The sequence below is a fragment of the Capsicum annuum genome, chromosome 6 (assembly GCF_002878395.1).
Source record: "Capsicum annuum cultivar UCD-10X-F1 chromosome 6, UCD10Xv1.1, whole genome shotgun sequence".
NCBI classification, from domain to species: domain Eukaryota; kingdom Viridiplantae; phylum Streptophyta; class Magnoliopsida; order Solanales; family Solanaceae; genus Capsicum; species Capsicum annuum.
In genome coordinates, this window is record NC_061116.1 from 113,217,091 (window position 1) to 113,230,937 (window position 13,847).

At 37.5% G+C, this 13,847-nt stretch overlaps 1 pseudogene; it reads left to right on the forward strand.

The window, feature by feature from the left end:
* The first annotated feature begins 13,106 nt into the window (after positions 1–13,106).
* LOC124899798 lies at positions 13,107–13,203 on the forward strand (annotated as a pseudogene).
* The last annotated feature ends 644 nt before the right edge of the window (positions 13,204–13,847 follow it).

Here is a 13,847-nt window from a genome sequence, read left to right on the forward strand (position 1 = left end):
GGCCACTGTTTAAAGCATACTATCTCACTGTGAAGTCTCACAGTCTCTCCAGACGGGAAAAAATAGATATGGAATTTTTGATCTATGTCTTCCCATGATGTCATTTAATATTCCATCTCTGCATTTAACGACTTTTTTCTTCCTCCAACAGTGAAAAGAGGAACAGTGTCATCATTACATAATCTGTATTCACCCTCATAGGAATGAATGTGTCACTGATTTCTAAGAAATTTTGCAAGTGGACCTATTGATCTTCATCTGAATGCCTTGTGAACTATCCACTGCTAATCAAAAGTTGTACCATATTATGTTTGAGATCAAAATTACCTTCAGTTGTTGGCTTTTGAAATAGGTAGGTCAAATGGTTTCAACAACACCCCTGAACAAAATGAAATATTTGAAAGATGCATTAAACTTTGGGGAGCAACTATGTAACAACAACTAACACTCTAGAAATGACTCTCTTGCTAACTACAACTATGTTATACTACTCCTTATCTCATTGTGCAGAAGATGACAAAATCACCCACCTCAACTTTTTCATATGCCTCCTCAAAAGAAAGAAGATTTTCACACACCTAGATATCAAACATTCAACAAGGAATTTTAAATTCAAACATACTTTCTCTCAAGAAATTCTTCATATTGACAAGTACCATCCCATAGGCTTTCCCCTATTTTCAATCACCACTACAATGACCACACATATTTGGGAATCACAATGAACTTTTTGAGCTTGTAATGTAGGTTTAGGGAAAGGTGGGATATCAACTTAGGACAGTAAGGCGAAGCCCTCCTTGAAATTCTATATCACTCTCTTTACTTTTTGCTATTGGGACACTTCTTTTTCTTTTACTATTTTAAGTATTTTGCCTTCTCTCGGTTTTCCCCACTTTCCTTTTTTTCTCTTTTTTTGTGCATATATAATGGCTTTTTTTTCTTTGTGGGATCTTTTATCTCTTCAAATCAAAATGCTCTATTAACTTTAATCTCGTATGCACCTTCTTATGAATTTGTGGCCCAACTACATCTCTTTTAATTTCCACTACCCCCAACTTAGGCTTTTTGTTTCAACGTGTATCCTTTAGTTGAAGGAGGGTAGGGTTCATAATAGGACAAATAGAAGGGTCACGACTTGTAATGTGTTTGTGAAAGAAAAGTCTAAAGGATAAAAGAGGGTGACTAGGAGTAATTTCTATGTATTTGCAGGATTTTTTTTAGCTAAAGTAGGCTTCCAATTTCACAAGATGTCCTATGATCATTTTACCAACCAAGCACAGTAAAAATTTAGCTTTGAAAGACTAATGGGGCAAGTTCTCGATGGTACAAGTACACATGAGTTGTAGATAAATAAGCTTACACATATTGCATGTGAATTTCATCAAAGGGTTTCATTTGTTCCTCCCACTCGAGACAAATATAGAGTATTCACTATTCTTTTGAAGTCAATTTTTGGAGTCACGAAAAGCGGAAAAGCTTTGCAAAAAGGTTGCTTACATCCATACCCTAAAATTTTGCAAAACTTTTGAACGAAGAGGGTTTTCTATTTTATATTTGCACCATGCATAATTTTCTAGTCATGGAAACAAACCAAGTTATTGTCTTACATTATGGCTATAACACGGGAAAACCACCTACATAGCTACTCAGACTACGCCAATGGGTATGAATGTGATCCCAAACCATCAATGCCACAGGTACTCATACTTTCCTTCTATTAACCATGATACCATGGTTACTCAAACTTCCCCTACATCCATGGATAAAAAACCCAACAATGATGTTTTTCTCTTAAGAATGTCGTCACTCAATCTATCATAGGAAAACGCCCGTCGATTAAAACTAAAATATAGTAATAAACTAAGAACAAAATAAGTAATCCATGAAAATGTGGACATTATCATAGTACCCAGATAGAACAAAGAATCATCCAAAAGAGTAGAAAAGTATGAAGAGATATCAATAATATAGGCCCAAATCAAATGAATATAGAAACACCCTCAACTGAAAAGGTAGCAATGTCCTTACTGCATAAATAATAAAGGATAAAAGAGATAAGGGTTCTCCCTAAAACCTTAAAAAAGGCTGGTTTCACTCTCGAATTCTGCATCATCAATATTTTCTTCAAGATCAGTCCACTCGACTTGGGCCTCATCATTATTCTCTACCAAAGAGTAAGAAAGTCTATCTTGGGGTATTAGGACCTTCCATAGGCCCTTCACCCTCTTCTATATCTTCATAAAGAACTCATCCATCTTCTTCTCTCTTGTAACCATTTCTTGTGTGCAATTTAGAGGTCTCAGTGTGACTCCACCAAAGAGGAGTAGGCTTTATCAAGCATATCCATGGTAGCTTCTTTCTCATTTTGGTCCTCGTTGTACTTCTCATAATCAACAAATGACACATATAAATGATGGGTGGTGGAAGGCTCTTCCCATCCTTGGGGAAAAATAGGGACAAGCTCCCTGATGGCTGCGATAACAACTGTAATCTCCTTAAGAGGTTCGGTAGCGATTGGTATGCAAGAATCAAACTCAATACATTGCGACTTTTCCAAGTTGATATTTTTGATGCCCTGGAAAAATTTTCCATTAAGATCTCAGACAAAAATGTGTTGAATTCTATTTTTTATCGTGATTAATAATTACTTAGTGTGGAATTTCTAGATCTGCAACTCGTCGTCATGTAGAGCATTGCATAAGTTTTCCAAAGATATGTGGATCATCCAAAATGGATACTCGAGCAATGAGTTATGATCATTCCGATCTAACCGTGAATAGTGGTGAACAGTAAATGTGCAGGAAAAAAATACTGATGCCAAGCGAATTAGGGTCAACTTCAAACGATCATAAATCCTTGTACATAATGATCTGGATGAGCTACTATATATCAACATAAATATAATAAAGTCCTCTTTCTAATGAAATTGGTTTCATCAAATTTGGCCATCAGAGCAAAAGGTTATGGTTGTTTTATTTTAGTCTATAAAAATAGTTTACCAAAGAACAGATTATTTGATTTTTAAGGGTATTTTGGTCATTCCCACTCCACTCCATCCGGGTAAACCATGGATTTAAGTCCATTAAGAGCATTCAATAGCTTATTTTTCTTCAAAATTTCCTAAGTCTCAAACCCCAACCCTACTACTCCAAATTTCATCCTTTTATGTCTCTTGATTGAACCGTAGAAATTTCAAATTGATTTGGAATTTGAGTTGATCATGTTAAGGGCATTGATAATCACTCTTTATTTTTGTAAATAAAGTTCCAGAGTCGAAAGTTCATATTTATCTTCCATTTTTAGGTATTTGGGGCTTTGAAGAAGATTATCCTTTTGATCTTGTGCCCGATATTTTTGTTGAATTACATTGACATGAGATTTTACATTTTTTACCATGAATTGGAAATATGATTTTATATCTTATATTATTTTCCATGAGTTATGGGATTATGTCATCCGATATGTGTATAATATTGAGATGGAATTATGTCCAAAAAGTATTTGATTATGAGAGTATGATGATTTAATTTGTTAAGCTTTGATTTATAATATCATTCCACTATTTCCTTATTATGAATTTATAATTGATATTGGAAAGTCTATATCCCTACTATGGGTTGATATCTCAAGTACCTTTAAATAAGAGTTGGATGGCAAATTGAGAAATGTTGATATTGAAGTTGCAATGAGTCTTGGAATTTTTTTGATGGTTTTGATGAGTTAAATTGTTGAAAATATTATGTATTGATTCGTCATATCCCTATCCAAATGTCTAGTCGGTTATGGTTCAATGCATTGATACCTTGTTGATGTTGAGGAAGATTAAAATATTTTGAGCTAAAATTTGTTGAGTTAGGAATCCACAAATTGATATGATTTGATAAATGAGAAAGAGATTTGATTTAGTCTTTATGATAGACCCTTTTGATGTTGTGGTGGATTTCCTAACGCATTCTGAGCTTATCGGGGAGTATACTTAGCATCAAGAGGGAAATTTGGTATTTCCCCAAACCTATGTGCCACCGTAGGGTTGTTTGATGATGATATTATTGGCCAGAGAGCTTGATTGTGATTAAGGCAGTTTTAAGGTCGTACTCACTGGCAAAGAGTATGACACTCCCGCAAATGGGGGGGTTTCAAACGTTGGTATTCCACATAGCTCACATGGTGTTATCGGTTATAGAAAACTCTCCTGTCCATAGTAGTCATGTTTATTGAAATACCGAGTCACTCCGAGTTTTAATGTGGTAAGTCAAGTTGCCTGTGATGGTCTATAATGATTTATAAGGTTTTTCTCCTACATTTCCTATCTAAGATGTTATGAGTTACATGATTCAATGTCACTCAAGCCAGGTGTGTCATTATGGTCCTATGTACATTTTTACAAAATTTATGATATTATTTATATTTTGCAAGTGCCCCCACATACTCAGTGCGTATCTTGTGCTGACCCACATATTTCTCTGTGGGCTACATTTTTACCATGATATAGGTTTAGGTACTCAGCCATAGCCGCGACAGTGATATCCGAGTGCCGCATCTACGTTCCTTCATTGGTGAGTCCTCATGGTTCGAGGACCAAGTTGCTAGTTTTGGTACTGTTGTTTTGTGTTCTGTTTGGTCTATTGAGTCAATTGGGGGTTTGTCCCAATGGCTCATTAATTTTGCTGTCTAGAGGCTATGTCAGACTAGTGTATTGTTGGGTTGGTTTGCGTATAGACATTCAACATATGTACAGTCTAACGATATTCCAAGTCATGTGAGATATGATATGATATGTACTTATATATATATCCTTAGCGTAGCATGTTTGTTGTTATGTTGGAACCCAAGTGTAGTGTTTTTGCTTAAAGGGTTAGCTTGAGGCTACGTGTAGCCTTTGGCACCGTGTGGCATCCCGGGATGATATTTCGGGGTGTTAAAAATTTGGTATCAGAGCCTAAGGTTGTGAAAAGTCCTAGGGAATCTGACAAGCCGCGTTACGTAGAGTCTTGAGCATCGGTGTGTAGCGTGCCACATCTATGATCGAGAGGCTGTGGGGCATTCTAGGAAAAGTCATTTCTTTCTGCGAGAGTCTATTATGCTTACAACTATTTCCTTCTGTTGTTAATTTGTGCGTTCTTATGATAGAAAATGCCTCCATATCGAGATCGCAGAAACAACAACCAGCCTCAATCCATTGATCCGTTACATGAGATGGTATCCTATGCCGAATTTCGTATAGCTTTTCAGATGCTAGCCTAGGTATTTACAGCCAATACTCCAACCAATGCTCCACCTTCATAGGAAAATAATTCAGTAGCAGCACGAATTCGTGACTTTATGCGAATGAATCCGCCAGAGTTTCACGGGTTGAGAGTACGTGAGGGCCCGTAGATGTATGTTGATGAAATGAAGAAAATTACATATATTATGCACGTGAACAAGGAAGAAAGTGTAGAGCTGGATTCTTATCGGTTGATAGATGTTGCCTATGACTGGGTGCAGATGTGGAATAAGAGTAGGGAGGAAGATACCGCTCTGGTGACTTGGCAATTGTTCCAAGATACTTTCTTAGATAGATTCTTTCCTCTTGAGTTATGGGAAGCTAAGATATAGGATTTTATGAATTTGAGATAAGGCTCCATGTCGGTGAAGGATTATTATCTTAAGTTTAATAAGCTATCAAAGTACGCTCCTAAGATGATAGCTAACTCGAGGACTAGTATGACCATGTTTCTAACTAGGGTATCAAGTTATGTGGTGAAAAAATGTAGATCTGCTATGATCAATAGGGAGATTGATCTTCCTAGGTTAATAATTCACGCCCAATAGATTGATTCGGACAAGATAAAGGAAAGAGAAAGCATAAGAGAGATTAAGAGAGTCAAATTAGAGCAACAGGGGTCTGGTCAGACTAGATTCTCTAGAGGGAGTTGCCCTCAGTTTTAGAGACGTCCATTTATAACTGCACCTTCCTCAGCTTGTGCTCTCATATATTAGGGCAGAAAGGAGCTCGGGAATAGGTCGGTACCTTCCAGGTCTCAGGACAGTGTAAGCAACTAGCCTTATCCTCCTTCGTGTGCTAAGTGTGGTAAAGACCATTTTGGGGAGAGTTACATTGACCAACAGGGATGTTTTGGTTGTGACAAGTTGGACCACATACTTAGAGACTGCCCGTATGCCAGACAGCAGAGTCGTGATGCCCGTCCCCAGAGTCAGGCTACCAATGCCCCGCCTCCTGCAGCCCGTCTAGTTCCTCCTTAAGGTGTTTCATCTAGTACTACTGGCGATCAATGCTAGAATCATTTCTATTCTATACCACCTCATTAGGAGCAAGAGGACTCTCCCGATGTTGTCTCTGGTATGCTCTGTGTTTCCTATTTTGATGTTTATGTGCTGATGGACCTCGATTTGAGTTTTTCTTATGTGACACCTCTAGTTGCTGTAAATTTTGAAACGGATCCTAAACTAATTTCTGAGCCTATTTTGGTTTCTACTCCGGTAAGAGAGTTTGTCACTGCTAAGCGGGTGTATAAAAAATGTCCTATTACTATTTTTCGTCGGGTTATGTATACTAATTTGATTAAGCTAGATATGGTAGACTTTGATATCATTTTGGGTATGGATTGGCTTCACTCATGTTATGCGTTTATTGATTGCCATGCCCCTGTGGTCAAGTTTCAGTTTCCTAATGAACCTATCCTCGAATGGTCCAGGAGTTCTGTGATTCCTAACGGTCATTTCATATCATATCTTAAAGTTAGGAAGTTGATTTCCAAGGGTTGCATCTACCATTTTGTTCAGGTTAAATACACTAAGTCTGAAACCCCAACCATTCAGTCAATTAATGTTGTTAATGAGTTTCTTGATATCTTTCTGGAAGATCTCCCTGGAGTACCTCTTGATAGAGAGATAGAGTTTGGGATTGACCTTCTTCCCGATATTCAGCCTTTTTTCATTCTTCTATATCGCATGGCTTCCACAGAACTTAAAGAGTTGAAGGAGCAATTGAAAGATCTTTTAGAAAAAAGCTTTATCAGACCTAGTGTGTCCCCGTGGGGTGCACCTATCCTATTTGTGCGTAAGAAAGACGGTTCTTATGGATATGTATTGATTACCAGCATCTTAATAGGGTTACTATCAAGAATAAATATCCACTTCCTTGAATTGATGATTTATTTGATCAATTGCAAGGTGCGAGCTACTTTTCAAAGATTGACCTCAAATTCGGTTATCACCAACTTAAGGTTAGGGAATGTTATATCCCAAAGACAGCCTTCCAAACTTGTTACGGTCATTTTGAATTTCTAGTGATGTCTTTCGGGTTAACTAATGCTCCAGCGTCTTTCATGGATCTTATGAACCATGTATTCTAGCCAAATCTAGATTTATTTGTAATAGTGTTCCTTGAGGATATTCTTATTTACTCCCGAAGTGAGGGTGATCATGCGAATCATCTCCAAATCTTGTTGGAAGCTCTTCGAACTTATTAGTTGTATGCTATATTCAGTGAGTGTGTGTTTTGGCTGAACTCTATAGCCTTCCTGGGTTATGTTGTTTCTTTTGAAGGTATTAGAGTTAATCCTCAATAGATAGAGGCTATAAAGAGTTAGCCTAGACCTATTTTTCCTTCTGATATCCAAAGTTTCTTGGGTATAGCTGGTTATTATTATCATTTTATTGAAGGGTTTTCATCTATTGTGTCTCCTATGAATCGTTTGACCCAAAAGAAAGTGAAGTTCCTGTGGTCCAAATCTTGTGAGAAGAGTTTTCAGGAGTTGAAGACTCGACACACTTCAGCCCCTGTGTTGACTTTGCCTGACGGTGTTGATGGTTTTAGGGTGTATTACGATTCTTCTAGAGTTGCTTTGGGTTGTGTAATGATGCAAAAGGTTAAGGTTATAGCTTATGATTCCAGGAAGCTAAAGCCTCACGAGAAGAATTATCCTACCCATGACCTTGAATTAGCTGTCGTGGTTTTTGTTTTCAAAATCTGGAGACATTATTTATATGGTGTCCATGTCGACATCTTCACAGACCATAAGAGCTTGCAGTATGTATTTACCCAAAAGGAGTTGAATCTTAGGCAAAGACGATGGTTAGAACTTTTGAAAGATTATGATATGAGTGTGCTATATCATCCGGGCAAGGCCAATGTAGTAGCAGAGCCCTTAGTCGAAAGGCCATCATTAGCGTAGCACATGTGGAGATTGTTAAGAAGGAGTTAGACCGTGAGGTACATCATTTGGCTAGATTGAGGGTTAGGTTGTTTGGTGATGCTGAGTGTAGTATAGGAGTGCAAAGTAGTTCCAAATCCTCTTTAGTTTCGGAAGTGAAGGAGAAGCAAAATAGGGATCCTACCTTGGTCAGGTTAAAAGAGTCAGTTAAAGATCAAAAGGTGGAGGTTCTCCCAAGGGGGAGATGGCATTTTGAGACTCTGAGAAATATTATGTTTTCCTGATGTTGAAAATTGAAGCAGAGGATTATGGCAGAAGCACATGGTACGCGATAATCCATCAATCCTGGTGCTGCCAAGATGTACCATGATTTGGGAAAATCTATTGGTGGAACGGTATGAAAAAGAACATAGCATAATTTGTGGCGAAGTGTTCCACGTGTCAAAAGGTTAAAATAGAGCATCAAAGGCCCAGTGGCATGATACAAGAGTTTAGCATTCCTACTTGGAAGTGGAAAGAAGTGAATATGGACTTCATAGTTGGTTTACCTCCTTCTTGTCGTCATCATGATTCGATTTGGCTTGTCGTAGATCAGCTAATGAAATCAGCTCATTTCTTGCCTGTGCATTCATCATATACAGCTGAAGATTATGTGAGAATATCTATTTGGGAACTCGTCAAACTTCATGGAATCCCTTTGGCTATTATTTCTGACAGAGGTACTCTCAGTGAAGCCATGATTCATAGAACTCAGTAGTAATGTGACTCAGGAAAGCTGAGTAAACTTAGAACTCTCAGAAATTCTGTAATCTCAGTAGTATTTCATCAGTTAATGAAACTTAATGAACACATTATAGTTCAGTTCATTTAATCTTGTTCAGTGTCTATTCAGATGGGAGTAGATTCAACACCGAGTGAGCCTAAGGATGGGAACTCACCTGTTATTAGATGGTGTTATTCTTAGAAGAAATCCTTGCACTCAAGAACTACATAGCCAGCATAGGTTGAGACCTCAAACCTTCTAGTTGAGGGTAGATTAGGTGGCTTAACCTATTATATAAGGGTCCCACCATTCTCCATAGAGTACCTGTTAGATAAGGGATTACTCACAGCCTTTCCTTACTAGTGGTCCAGTATTGACACCCTTCCAATTGGGGTTATAGATTAGACCCCAACTTAATTATATTATCTTATTTGGGGCATGTATGTTAGATAACTACTTCCCATAGTTACAGTCTTAGTATCAATCTCTGTAATAGAACTTAGATAGTTTTACAGAATTCAATACCATCAGATACGGTTACTAAGCTCAGTATGGAACTCAGCTTGTTCTATCAAAACCTATAGTGTCAGACACAGTCGCTCAGCATCAATTATATCAGTTATTGGAGTCTATGTTATCAGTATTCAGACTAGGTAATTAGTATTTTGACGATCTCATTTGCAGTTATGTATTCATGCATGTATTCCCACGTTTATTTTACTCAGTCGGTCAGTATTTTTCGTGCGAATAAACCCTTTGCATTTAACCTACCTCACTTGCATACTAGTACAATCAATCATACAGATGCATTTGTGTTATGGTGCTTTATACCATAGGTTTAGAAGTATGAGCTCCAGAGCATCCTTAGTAGATCAAACGTTCATTAGCCAGACCACCAATGAGTCCTCATCATTCGAGGATAGAATGATTATTGTATTACTTTATTATTTCAGTAGTTCGGAGTTTTTTGGGGACATGTCCCATCAACTCTACAGTTTTTAGACAGTTTAGAGGCTTCTAGAATATAGCATGTTCAGACAGTTGTTTCAGTTTTGTTTTGGTATTGATATACCGTATTTCAAGATGTTTTGTTTTATTAGATATTTGAACCATATGGCCTTTCAGCTTTTTTCTGCATTTATACAGTATATTATGCATTGCTCAGACACATATATCAGTCATGGGTTAGCTTGTGGTCCTTTGGGGTTATGAACATCGTGTAGCATTCTGGGTACCAGATTCAGGGCGTTACAACTACGTACTCTTTAACCCCCAATCTTCTGCAAAGCTTAGTAATCAAAGAGGGAGAGAAGAGATGTGTACAACCCATGTTCTTGATGTGATCGATTTTATTGACCACAAGCTGACCAACATCTAAAGAAATGTCGTCTATAATTCAAGCAACCATTTTAGTACACAGATCTGTAACTGTTGTCATGTGTCTGCAAGGAGACACTCAGGAACAAATAATGTGTAAGCATGTCTTATTCTCGAAAGTGAACATGGAGATGTTGTTTTTAGTCTTTGCCCAAGAGACTTCCTTTCTGGGGCATGGTCGTCGCACCAACCAACTCACCAATTTACACCCGTTTACTTTGAATTCACCCATGTCAGCATATTGGAGCCCATAAACATCATTGATTTACATATCCCTAACGTTCATCGGTTTGCCCCAAATCTTAATATTAACATTGATTCGGTCTGAGAAGGACACTTCACTGATATTAGCATAAAATTCATGGATCCATTATTCATTTTCAATACAAAGATCTTAGGCAAAGCACTGCCACCCTGAGGCTTTACATTTATCATGAAATGCCAGTAGTTTTTCCAGCATATTCTCTAAGAAAATACCTCTTTCCGGCAGCAGCTTTGTACTCCAAAGATCACTGTAGTAGTAAGTGTGGAACTTAGGTTCCACGAAATAATTATGATCATACTTTTCCTGAGGATTTTCTGAAAACATTGAGTTATAATGCAAGAAAGATGCAAACATGTTGTTGGAGTGCTAAAAAACTTGGCTAGAATCTAACCCAAATTAAAGAATACAATCATGGATTAGAGAGTGAGAGAAATTAGGGAAATTATGCATTAAGAGGATGAAGACACCGTGACCGCAATTAGGCCGCGGTGATCGCGTATATGAGAATGGCCGCGGTCAAGCTTAGGGATTGCGATTGCGGTAACTAAGAGCAGTTCTTCTCCCATTTTTTCCCCTGTTTAGCTCTTTGTTCATTTTTTACCAGTTTTTCCCAAGTTCACTTTTCGTTGCAAAATTGCTCACTTCCCACTTTCCAATATTATACAATGCACTGTATAGTTCCACAAATGTATGAATTATTCATATGAAAAAGCTAACATCTATACAACAGAAACATGAAATAAAGAATTCATGGCATTTGTGGGTTGCCTCCCACATAGCTCCTTAGGTATCATCGTGGCATGATGTTTTTCTTCTCTAACACAAAAGGTGGGTTGTCAAGACCCTCCTCTTTCACCTTCTCACTTTCAACGTCCACCACAGATACCATTTGAAGCTCCGCAGTTTGCTTATTTGTCATACAAATTTTCAAAGAGATCAAATCTTGTTGGACCCTAAACTTTATTTCCCCCACCTTTAAATAGACAATGGACCTTCCGGTGGCCAATAAAGGATGACCAAGGATGATAGGTACTTCTTCTTCTATTTCATAATCCAATACCACAAAGTCCGCTGGAAGTATAAACTTTTCCACTTTAATAAGGACATCAAATAATATTCCAACCGACATTTTGATGGACCAGTTTGCCATTAAAATTTGCATAGAGGTTGGTGTAGGGGCATCCAATCTGAGCATATTGTAGATGACAAAAGGAATTAAGTTTATAATCACACCAAGGTCACATAGATCTTTTGCAAACTCATGTGTCCCAATCGTACAATAATAGTGAATGCTCTGAGGTCATCTTTCTTTTCTGCAACCTTACTATCCATGATAGCACTACACCTATGTGTGACCTCAATAGTGTCACCTTCAATAGGATTATTTTTGTACATCAACTTTTTCATTAACTTGGCTTATTTTGGGATCTCTTTGATCTCCTCGAACAACAAGATATTTATTGATAGATCGCTAAGTTTTGTCTTGAACTTCGATAATTTGTCACCTTCTTTTTTTTATGCAATCTTGAGAGAATAGGGGAAGAACTTTGATAGTGTTCCTTTCTTCACTTTGTGTATTTTTAATCTCAACTAATTCTTCATCACTTTCACTAGTTTCCTTCTCATCATTTTCTTCTTGATTTTGAGGTTACACCTCATTTGCTTTAGCTTTAGGAATTTTTTAAATCAAGCCTACTTTATAGTGTTCATAAAGTGTCTTTCCACTCCTTATGACAATTTCTAGGACTTGAGAATTATTCTTTGGATCAGCAACTATGTCACTTGGGAGTCCACCTCTTGTCCTAGCATTTAGTTGCATAGATATTTTCCCAATTTGGGTTTCCAATTTCTTGATAGAGGCGGAGTTAGACACCACAGTTTAAGATAGTTGAGAGAAGTAAACTGTCAAATCATGAACCAATTTGTTCGCACCTTTCACTTTATTAAATATTCGTACTAACATATCCTCTATGTTCAATTTTTGGGGTCGATGGAATTGACTTCTTGGTCTTATCTTGACAATGAGGGGGAACATAATGGTCATAATCATGCTCTATAGCCCTCCAATCTCTATACCGCTCATGGTACATCCATCCTTGATTCCTACTTTGCCTTTGATAGGACGGGAGGGAACGCCTGAGTAGTTAGCCTAATACTAGATTTTCTTATCCACTTTCTTTACTTCTTTATCCTCTTCATAAGATAATAATGCTATGGCATTTACCACTTTTGTGGGTGAACCCATAACATGATTTTCCAAGAGTTCAAGTTGGGTCATCATTTTCACCATGGTCTCATACTTCTCTTTATTCTTCTTTCATTTTCCATTATCAACCATATATGTAGTGGAAGGGATCTTGGGAAATTTGCTATCCCGGGTATGCCAACCCCAGTTTTTCTATGACACTTCACTTATCAATAGAAAGGATGCGCAATAGTATCTTTACTATATAGCTACCCGCTGCATAATCCACCACTATTTCATTTAATGGATCAAGGGAATGGTAGATGATCTCAATAAGAATCTTCTCCAGGACTTTACAATTTGGGCATTGGTCTAATTTTCCATTAAATCGTTCCCAAGCTTCAAACTAAGACTCTCCATTCATTTGTCAAAAATTCACAATCTCATTCCAGTTTTGAAGTATTTTAGACGGTGGGAAGTAGCTATCAAGAAACACCATAGTAAGTTCATCCCACATTGTAATTGAGCTAGGTGAAAGTTAGAAGAGACATAAAACTACCTCACCTATTAGTAAGAATAGGATGAGGCAAAGCTGAATAGATTCTTGAGTAATGTGTGCTATATTGAAAAGCATACACACTTCCACAATATTCTGCAAAAGGAGATTTCAAACCTCAAAGGATTGACTCCAATACAATCCTTTTATTTGCAATATATGAAGCATGATGCGAGTCACATGGAAGACTTTATTCCAATTAGTTTGGGGGATACAGATTGTACTTGTTTGTCCTACTTCATTTAGTTGGCCCTCATAATCTAGAGGACTATCAAAGGGGCCCATGTTTGTTGTGTTATCACTCATTGTTCCATTAACACTTCGTCACATAAAAAAATAAATTAAAAATAACAAATAAATTAAATTATACTACCGCAGGTATTCGTAAGTAAGAATCACACCACAAAAGTGAAATCAATATTCCACTCCCCGACAACGACGCCATTCTGATAATGCTCAACTCACTCCTGTGTTTGAAGGGTGAGGTGGCCATTGTCAATAACCTAACTAGAGTTGGGGTCGAATCCACAAGGAGCGAATTA